The 9,215-nt window shown below is 39.6% G+C and overlaps 1 long non-coding RNA gene across 1 annotated transcript; it reads right to left on the bottom strand.

Annotated features, from left to right (window-relative positions):
* Nucleotides 1–8,538: 8,538 nt before the first annotated feature.
* LOC118528914 (uncharacterized) lies at nucleotides 8,539–9,148 on the bottom strand. Its single transcript, XR_004913855.2, has 2 exons — nucleotides 8,977–9,148; nucleotides 8,539–8,631 (listed from the first exon to the last, which is right to left on the bottom strand). It is a non-coding gene; the product is annotated as an uncharacterized LOC118528914 (long non-coding RNA).
* Between the last annotated feature and the right edge of the window lie 67 nt (nucleotides 9,149–9,215).

The raw sequence follows: 9,215 nt of genomic DNA, 5'->3' as shown, positions 1-9,215 counted from the left end.
CTTAGATGTCTGCCTTCAGCTTAGGTCATGATACCAGGATCCTGGGATCAAGCCCCGCATCAGGCTCCCTGCTCGGGGGGGGAAGCCGGCTTCTCCCTCTCCCACTCCCCCTGCTTGTGTTCCCTCTCTCGCTGTGTCTCCCTCTGTCAAATAAATAAATAAATAAAATATTAAAAAAAAAAAAAAGACAGGGTTCTGATCCACAGACATAGAAGAGAAGGACACTTTGTAAGGCCAAAAGCTGCAGGTCACAGGGTTACACAACAGTCTGGAACACCTGTGCACTAACCCACACAGTCAGCACTGCATACAGGAGACACTGCAGTGGATGGAAAGAAAGAAGACAGAACAAACTGCCAGTCCAAAATAAGCAATTCTCTCATTACAATGCAATAAAACTCTAAATACCATAATTTTAAAAGGCTTTTCTGCCTGAAAATCCTTTTTTTTTTTCAAAAAGCTTTCTATTCAACAAATATTTTAATGAAATAGGGAAATAAAGACAAAAGTGTAGACAACACTCTATAAGCATTTATGGGAGAAATAAAGCAGCAATAACAGAAAATCTCACAATCTGGAGTAATTATAACAATGAACACTAAAAAAGGAGCAAATTAAAGTCTCAAAAACCTAGTGAAAAACCAACAAAGTAAGCCAAAAGGAAGCAAAGGATATATTAAAGATAAAAGCAAACAGACAAAATTAGCCAGAACTGAAAAGACACAAAGTAACTGACATGTAGAGAACACTCTTAAAGAGAAAACCACAGGCCCAAAATGGGCGCACTTAGGTGAAGGCCCCAAGTCTGTAAACCCAGAAGTAGTATGTAACCTAACATTAGCAGTCTCAACCTCCCAAAAATGTAATCTTAAAGGGTAAGCACCAAGAAGGTCATCTGTCACAGGGCCCTTTTCATCCCCCAAAGGAAGAGGAGGTAATCTACCTACTAAAATTCCTTTGTCCCCAAATGAGGGTGACCTCACCTAAGATAATACTTTTTTCTATTTATGACTTCTTTGCCCTGCTTTTTAAAACCTTTCCCTTTCTGTAGCCCTTTGGAGCTCCCCTCTACCTGCTAGATGGGATGCTGCCAGTTTCATGAATCGAATAATAAAGTCAATTATATCTTTAAAATTTACTTGGCTTAATTTTTATTTAGCAATGCTATCTAAAGACTGTTAAGTATGTAGGGCGCCTGGGTGGCTCAGTTGGTTAAGCGACTGCCTTCAGCTCAGGTCATGATCCTGGAGTCCCTGGATCGAGTCCCGCATCGGGCTTCCTGCTCAGCAGGGAGTCTGCTTCGTCCTCTGACCCTATCCCCTCTCAGGTGTTCTCTCTCTCTCATTCTCTCTCTCTCAAATAAATAAATAAAATCTTAAAAAAAAAAAAAAAAGACTGTTAAGTATGTATAATTTTTATGTGTGCATGGCACATTCTCCAGGATAGGTCCTATATTGGACCACAAAATTAGTCTCAATAGATTCATAAGGATTGAAATCATACAAAGTATGTTTTCTGACAACAGTGGAATTAAATTAGAAAGAAAAAAAAAAGGAAAGAAATCAACCCCAGGAAAAATGTAGGAAGTCCCCAGATTAAGTTAAGTAACCCCTAACTCAAAAAAATCACAAAGAAAATTAGAAAATACTTTGAATTAAGATGAAAATGCAACACATCAAAAAAAAGTCTAGATAGATAGAAATCTAAATCCTGAGCTCTTTCCTTTATTCCACTTACCTCTAATTTAGTCTTCCCTTTCTAGCTGAATCCAAAGCTAATCACTCAGTTATAGTCTCATAAACTCCCAAGCAGATAATATTTTTAGCAAATTGCAAAAATATATTCTATGTCTACTACTCTGATTGAAGCAAATTTACCTCTTTAGACCTTTCTTAGGCTATCCTCCCATCCGGACTGCCATCTTATGTCATTTAAATAAATTTAAATGCATCGTCCCTAATCCTATAGTTTTCCCAGAACTTTCCATATTAGGGACTTTAGTCTCCTGCTAACCCAAGTCTCTTTATTCATAATTATGAATGAATGTATTATGGTGAAAAGCTTCTACTGGCCTAAAATGATCCAGAACTATTTTTATGGATAGGTAATACCTATTTTAGGGTCTAGGGTTGGAATTGGGTATAAAAGAATGGAAGGATGGGGCGCCTGGGTGGCTCAGTCATAAGCGTCTGCCTTCGGCTCAGGTCATGATCCCAGGGTCCTGGGATCGAGCCCCACATCAGGCTCCCTGCTCCGTGGGAAGCCTGCTTCTCCCTCTCCCACTCCCCCTGCTTGTGTTCCCTCTCTCACTGTGTATCTCTCTGTCAAATAAATAAATAAAATCTTTAAAAAATAATAAAAGAATGGAAGGACATTCTGGAAAAGTCCATGAGAGAAATAGACACCTATAAGAATGACTGATGACAGTATTCAGACAAGTGGAGACCGGTGAGGACATTTCGGTATGTAAGATAATGATAGAACTCAACACAAAGATAGCATTCTAAAGGTGCCTGGCAGCCTCAGTTGGTAGGGCATTCGACTCTTGATCTTAGGGTCATGAGTTTGAGCTGGGTGTAGAGTTTACTTAAAAAAAAAAAGGAGATACCAATCTGTTCATAAAAGATTTGGGACAGTTTTGGGAGATCCATATGCATTAAAGAAAGTAGAGTTGCAACAATTGATAAATACATACATGTGATTGCCTTGTTTCTTGTTTTCAGTGATCTAGCTTAAGATTTTTTTTCAGTATTGGCATGGGAATTGATGCTGGAAACACCATATGTAATTAATTCATTAAGTTTGTATTAAAACTCCTGAATGCAAATGCCAGAAATATTGCTCAAAGTAGCTTAAACTAACAGAGGAAATGCCTTTTGTAACAGAAGAGGTCAAGCTTCAGGAATGGCTGGATCCAGGGCTTCAATCACCTATAGACTACTGTCTCCCTTTCTCTTCTTCCCAGTTGGCTTCATTTTCAGTCAAGCTTTCCTCATTAAGTAGCACAGGAAAATACACATACTTTTTAATGGTTCTGGCAAATATGTAAAGATTGACTCTCTTAAGTTCAGACACCCATCCCTGAACCAGAGTCACAATGACTGATTGTCCAGCCCTTGATCCACTGTATAAAACCAGTAGTTCATTGTCCTAAGCTTCACTGAAACCACACAGACTAAACACAGGAGAAGGGTTGTTTCCTTAAAAAATAGAGATAAATTATCCAAAGAAAGGGAGTGGATGTAGAGAAGGCAAAAATGAAATTTTTCAGGTCTAGTTCTAGAATTACTGACTCCCCTTGGTAATGGATTAATCCTGTTAATTGGGAAAGTCACAGCATGAGGAAGCACTGTAACATTTTCAGTGCTCAGGTGATGTCTCAAACCCTACAAAATTAATTTTTGTCTATTCTAACGAATTTTGATCTCATATTTATGAACTGTGGTATGATTTGTAATTTGAACCATGTTAATTATCCCTACGGCCTTTATGTCATACATCATTCTTTGTTTCCTGCTCACCTTTTTTTTTTTTTTTTTTTTTACTTAAAAGTGCTCGTATTGGGGCGCCTGAGGGGCTCAGTTGGCTGAGCGTCTGCCTTCAGGTCAGGACGTGATCCCAGGTCCTGGGATCAAGCCCCATGTCCGGCTCCCTGCTCAGTGGTGAGCCTGCTTCTCCCTCTCCCTCTGTCTACTGCTCCCCCAGCTTGTGCTCTCTCTCTCCCTCTCTGACAAATAAATAAATAAAATCTTTTTTAAAAAATCAAGCATGAAACTTCAAAGAAATTTTTTAAAAAGTGCTTGTATTTATTTTTGTTCCCGTATTTGGAAACAGGCTCTCATTAGATATAGGATTTGTTGGTTAATTTATATGGAAAATGCCTTAAAAAATTATTTCTTAATTTTTAATTGTCTTTTTCATAATAGTTTCTTTTCTGTCTTAGCTTCCCTGATTGTCTTTCCTATTTCTGTGTTCTTGTAGAATATCTACTATATAAGTCTAGGACTTTAATACTAAGGGACATGGCAAAGGATGAGACAAATTTATTTTTCTAACAGATTTATAAGCTAGCTCGAACAGTAAATATACACATGCAGGAGGTTGAGTTTTGCAGGAAACAGACCTTATAAGCAGCTGGTGTATTAGGGACTGCTCTCAGGATCGACCACTGTTAGGGAATGAGGGAAGCAGGACTGGACAGAAGAAAAAGTTGAATAGTGATGCTTTTACAACAGAGGCCTCAGCTAATCTCACAAAATCTCTGAAATTGGCCGTTCAGAGATGAACAAAATTGAGGTAAAGGAGTGGGGACTTTGTACCATTATATTGACCAGTTTTAGGGTATGGGCTGAACCCAAGGAGGCTAATTTTGGTGAAGCAACTCCCTTCAGCTGAGGGCAATTTCTTGAGAGGGACTCATTTATGGCCCCATTTATGGCGTCTGGAGAAATGAGGGCCTCCGTCCTGAAGGAGAGCGTATGCCAGAGCACCCGCTACAACACCAAAGGCAGTAAAACCATCCAGGTAAGACTGCTGAAATGGGTTACAGATTTTGCAGGAAAATCAGAGTATTATTATAAAGCCAGCTTTTAAGCAGAACCAGGCAAAACCATGGTAAGACATACCCAGGAGCACCTGGGTGGCTCAGTCAGTTGCGCATCTGCCTTCAGCTTAGGTCATGATCCCAGAGTCCAGGGATTGAGTCCCGTGTCGGGCTCCCTGCTCGGCGGGGTGTCTGCTTCTCCCTCTGCTCTTCACCCTACTTCCTCTCTCTCACACACGTGCTCTCTCTCTCTCAAATAAATAAATAAAATCCTTAAAAAAAAAAAAAAAGACATACCCTGGGTAGCATCATTGCCTATACTTAATATATACCAATTGTATATACTAAGACAACGTATTGAAAAGTAGTATTTATACCAATAATGATTTCCAGAGTTCAACCAGGTACATAGAGTGACCTAAATCATTTTTTAGCCAGAAAAAATTTCTCTTTATATTTCATTCTGAAAAGTGGAGCTTGAAATTTCACATGGATTTTATAAATAGGCCTGTGTTATATTTTTCTTTTACAAGTCACAACTTAGACCATCTAGGTTTGAATTTTTGACCTACTATTAAATAGCTTTGTGGCACTGGTTTAAATAAAAGTACTCAGTAAATGTTATCTATTATTACATTTGTTGTTATTCTGTCATTATGAAGTGTGTATGGTTGCAGAGAAGCCCCTGGCGGTTTTCGGTTAGCAGCAGTGATATAAATCAATATTTAAAAAGGATAAATGTTGGGGTGCCTGGGTGGCTCAGTCGTTAAGCAGCCAACTCTTGGTTTTGGCTCAGGTCATGATCTCAGAGCCCTGCATCAGGCTCCACACTCAGCGGGGAATCTGCTTGAGCCTCTCTCTCCCTCTCTCTCTGCCCCTCCCCACTGTGCTCTCTCTCTCTCTAAAATAAATAATTCATTAAAGTGTCAAAACAGATACGGAATGTTTTGGAGGACAGAAGGACTACAGCCTGGTGGAAGAGTTCACCACTTCTTACATGATTCCAGATATACAGTGAAGACTATGATTCCAAATTGCCTTCTCCAATTCCTTAACTTTGCCATGTTTTCCTATATTATTTCCCTTTATCTTATCCAGTAGTTTTCGAAGTTTAGGATTCAATGAAATCACTTAACCAGGTTTTTGAGACGTGTTCTTTATCCAGAGGATGAGATTTAGACATTTGTATTTTTAATAAATTTGCTAGGTAAATATGATGCTTGCCAAAGTGTGAGAATCACTGATTTAGCCCTTTCTCTAATATCCTTTCTCACTTTCCTACACAAAAATCTTCTAATTTTCAGTGTTATTGTCCAATTTTTAGATTACAAATCCGTAATTGAAAGCTGTCTGTCAGTCACGTCTCATTGATATCATTGAAAGTTTAATGATCGTACTTTTAACATAGAAATTTCCTTCCTTCCAGGAGTGCCTGGGTGGTGCAGTCGGTCGAGCATCCAACTCTTGGTTTCGCTCAGGTCGTGATCTCAAGTTCGTGATCTCAGGGTCATGGGATCGAGCCCCATATTGGGCTCCATGCTGAGTGCAGAATCGGTGTGGGACTCCCTCTCCCTCTGCCCTTCCCCCTGTGCTCTCTCTCTTGCTTGCTCTAAACATAAATAAATCTTAAAAAAAAAATTTTTTTTCCTTTCTTCCAAAGTAGTAAATCAAAGTAGTTTTTTTTCTTTCATGTTTCACACTTGGGAGTCTAGGGTATTTATGAACATTACTCATCCCAACACAAAATAATGGAACAACTTTTAAGCCACGAGCTTAAGTGTTCCTGATTCAGAGAAAATTAGGAATGTAAAAGCTGTATACAGAGCAAAAGGAAAATCAAAAGACATTTCAGCACCAAGCAAAAAATGTCTTCTGCTGGCCAATACACAAACCTTAGTCTTTATCTGAGAATTCTTACTTGAGAGAAAGCTTATTAACATTTTATCTTTTTTAACGATTTTATTTTATTTATTTGACAGAGAGAGAGAACGAGAGAGGGGAACACACAGAAGCAGGCTTCCCGCCGAGCAGGGAGCCTGATGCGGGGATTGATCCCAGGACCCTGGGATCATGACCTGAGCCAAAGGCAGACGCCCAACGACTGAGCCACCCAGGCACCCGGCTTATGAACATTTTAAATCTGAAAAAAATTTTAGTGATTTCTAACCCAACATCAGAAAATTCAAGCTGGAATCAAACTCTATGAAGATAATTTCCGCATGTACAGAACAGACATTACTCAACATGAAATAACTCATAAGGTAGAAAACCCCTCTAAATGCAATATATATATATATATTTTAATTTTTTTATTGTTATGTTAATCCCCATACATTACATCCTTAGTTTTAGATGTAGTGTTCCATGATTCATTGTTTGTGCATAACACCCAGTGCTCCATGCAGAACGTGCCCTCCTCAATACCCATCACCAGGCTAACCCATCCTCCCACCCCTCTCCCCTCTAGAACCCTCAGTTTGTTTTTCAGAGTCCATCATCTCTCATGGTTCTTCTCCCCCTCCGATTTCCCCCCCTTCATTCTTCCCCTCCTGCTACATTCTTCTTCTTTTTTTCTTTCTTAACATATATTGCATTATTTGTTTCAGAGGTACAGATCTGAGATTCAACAGTCTTGCACAATTCACAGCGCTTACCAGAGCACATACCCTCCCCTAAATGCAATATATATTGACAGTCCTTTAATTGTCATTCACCCCTTATTGAATGCCAGGATATTTATGCTAAATATAAAGTTTCTAACTATATATAATGTGGGAAGATTTTTAGTTATTGCTCAAGCCATATTAAACACCAGAGAATTCATACTGAAGAAAGACTCTATGAACCTAATGAGCATAATAAAGTCTTTAGATACCATTAAGACTTCATTACACATCAGAGACTTCTAGGCCAAGATCCAATTTTACCCAAAATAAAGGAAGAAAACAGGTCCCATCCCCATTGTGAAGTCTGAAAGAACTAGATATGGGGGGATAAACTAAATTGCCTACTTAAATGAGAAGGGCACTTGTGATGAGCACTGGGTGTTGTATGTAAGTGATGAATCACCAGATTCTACACCTGAAACTAATGTTATGCTGTATGTAAACTAACTGGAATTTGAATAAAAACTTGAAAAAAAAATAAACTGCCTACTTAAAAAAAATGCCTTCTCTTTTAAAACGCACTTAGCGGTTTGATCCAATTCACTTAGGAAATCAACTAATTTATCAAGAAATTAGTACCAGGGGCACCTGGTTGGCTCAGTCGGTAAAGCGTCAGCCTTCGGCTCAGGTCGTGATCTCAGGGTCCTGCGATCGAGCCCCGCATCAGGCTCCCTGCTCAGCGGGAAGCCTGCTTCTCCCTCTCCCACTCCCCCTGCTTGTGTTCCCTCTCTAGCTCTCTCTCTCTGTCAAATAAATAAAGAAAACCTTAAAAAAAAAAAAAAAAAAACCTGACAAGTTTGTAGTTACTTTCCACCCAACTTACTTTGGTACTAATTTCTTTTATTATTTTTTAAGATTTTATTTATTTGAGAGAGAGAGAGAGAGCATAAGAGCGGAGTGAGGGGCAGAAGGAGAAGCCGACTCCCCACTGAGCAGGGAGCCCCATGTGGGGCTCAATCTGGGGACTCTGGGATCATGACCTGAGCTGAAGGCAGACACTTAACCGACTGAGCCACCCAGGCACCTGGAAACTATCAGTTTTAGTCAAATCATCAGCAAATTGTGACAAGGTGTGGACTCGTCCCAAAGACTGAGCCACAAAAAACAATATTAAGGATAAGGAGTCTATCCAGTATCGTATGTACCATGTAACTAGTGTCTATAAGCAATCTAAACCGTAACTGATAGAGGATGAAGTAAACAGCAAGTCTGACGACCTGCTGCAGAGGTGATCCTGTTCTGTTGGTCTTGGGAAGACGCTGTCCACTTCATGTAGTTCTGTGCTCCTGAACATTTCCTAACAATGTTCAGGGAGGCTTCCAGCCAGTGCAGTTTTCCAGTTATTTAATAATGATGCCTTGAGACCAAGATCAGCAACTTGAAGATTTAATGTTTTCTGTCGGTAACAGCATTCATGGGAAGCTAAAACATATGAAATGTACGTGACATACATGATAAGTATAGTCTGCAAGTAAAAACTATAACTACGTTGAATGGAAGCCTACATGGTACGTTCGTTATAATGATTTCCCCAGGAGTGGTGGTTCCTCCCCATTTTTTGATAAAAATTTCTAGTAAGATTTTATATTTAATTTTTAAAAACTAGTTCATCAAGTTGTTTTTTGCTATTTTAATCCCTTAACTTCTGCTTTTATATTAATTCCTTTCCACCTCTTTCCATAATTATACTTTTTCTCCCTAAATTCCTCATGTCGTTTATTTTCATTCCTTTTGTCAGTGCTGTTGGTTGGATGTACCAAAACTTACCTAAATCATTTGTAAGTGACTTTGATCTAGCATGAAAAATGGAAAGGACACATAAGTTTCTTCCTGGTGACACATGCACGCTCACTCACACATACATCTTGGGCAGCGCAGACTCTATCCCGGGTCTCTGACGCAGGAACCCCAGGCAGCGCCGAGGGGCTGTCAACCGGAAGCCACAGAACTGCCAATCGGAAGAGGCGCGCCGCAGAGCCCTGGGGGAGATGTAGTTCCGGGGCGAG

The sequence above is a fragment of the Halichoerus grypus genome, chromosome 13, assembly GCF_964656455.1.
Source record: "Halichoerus grypus chromosome 13, mHalGry1.hap1.1, whole genome shotgun sequence".
NCBI lineage: Eukaryota > Metazoa > Chordata > Mammalia > Carnivora > Phocidae > Halichoerus > Halichoerus grypus.
This window is presented reverse-complemented; position numbering and strand designations above follow the sequence as displayed.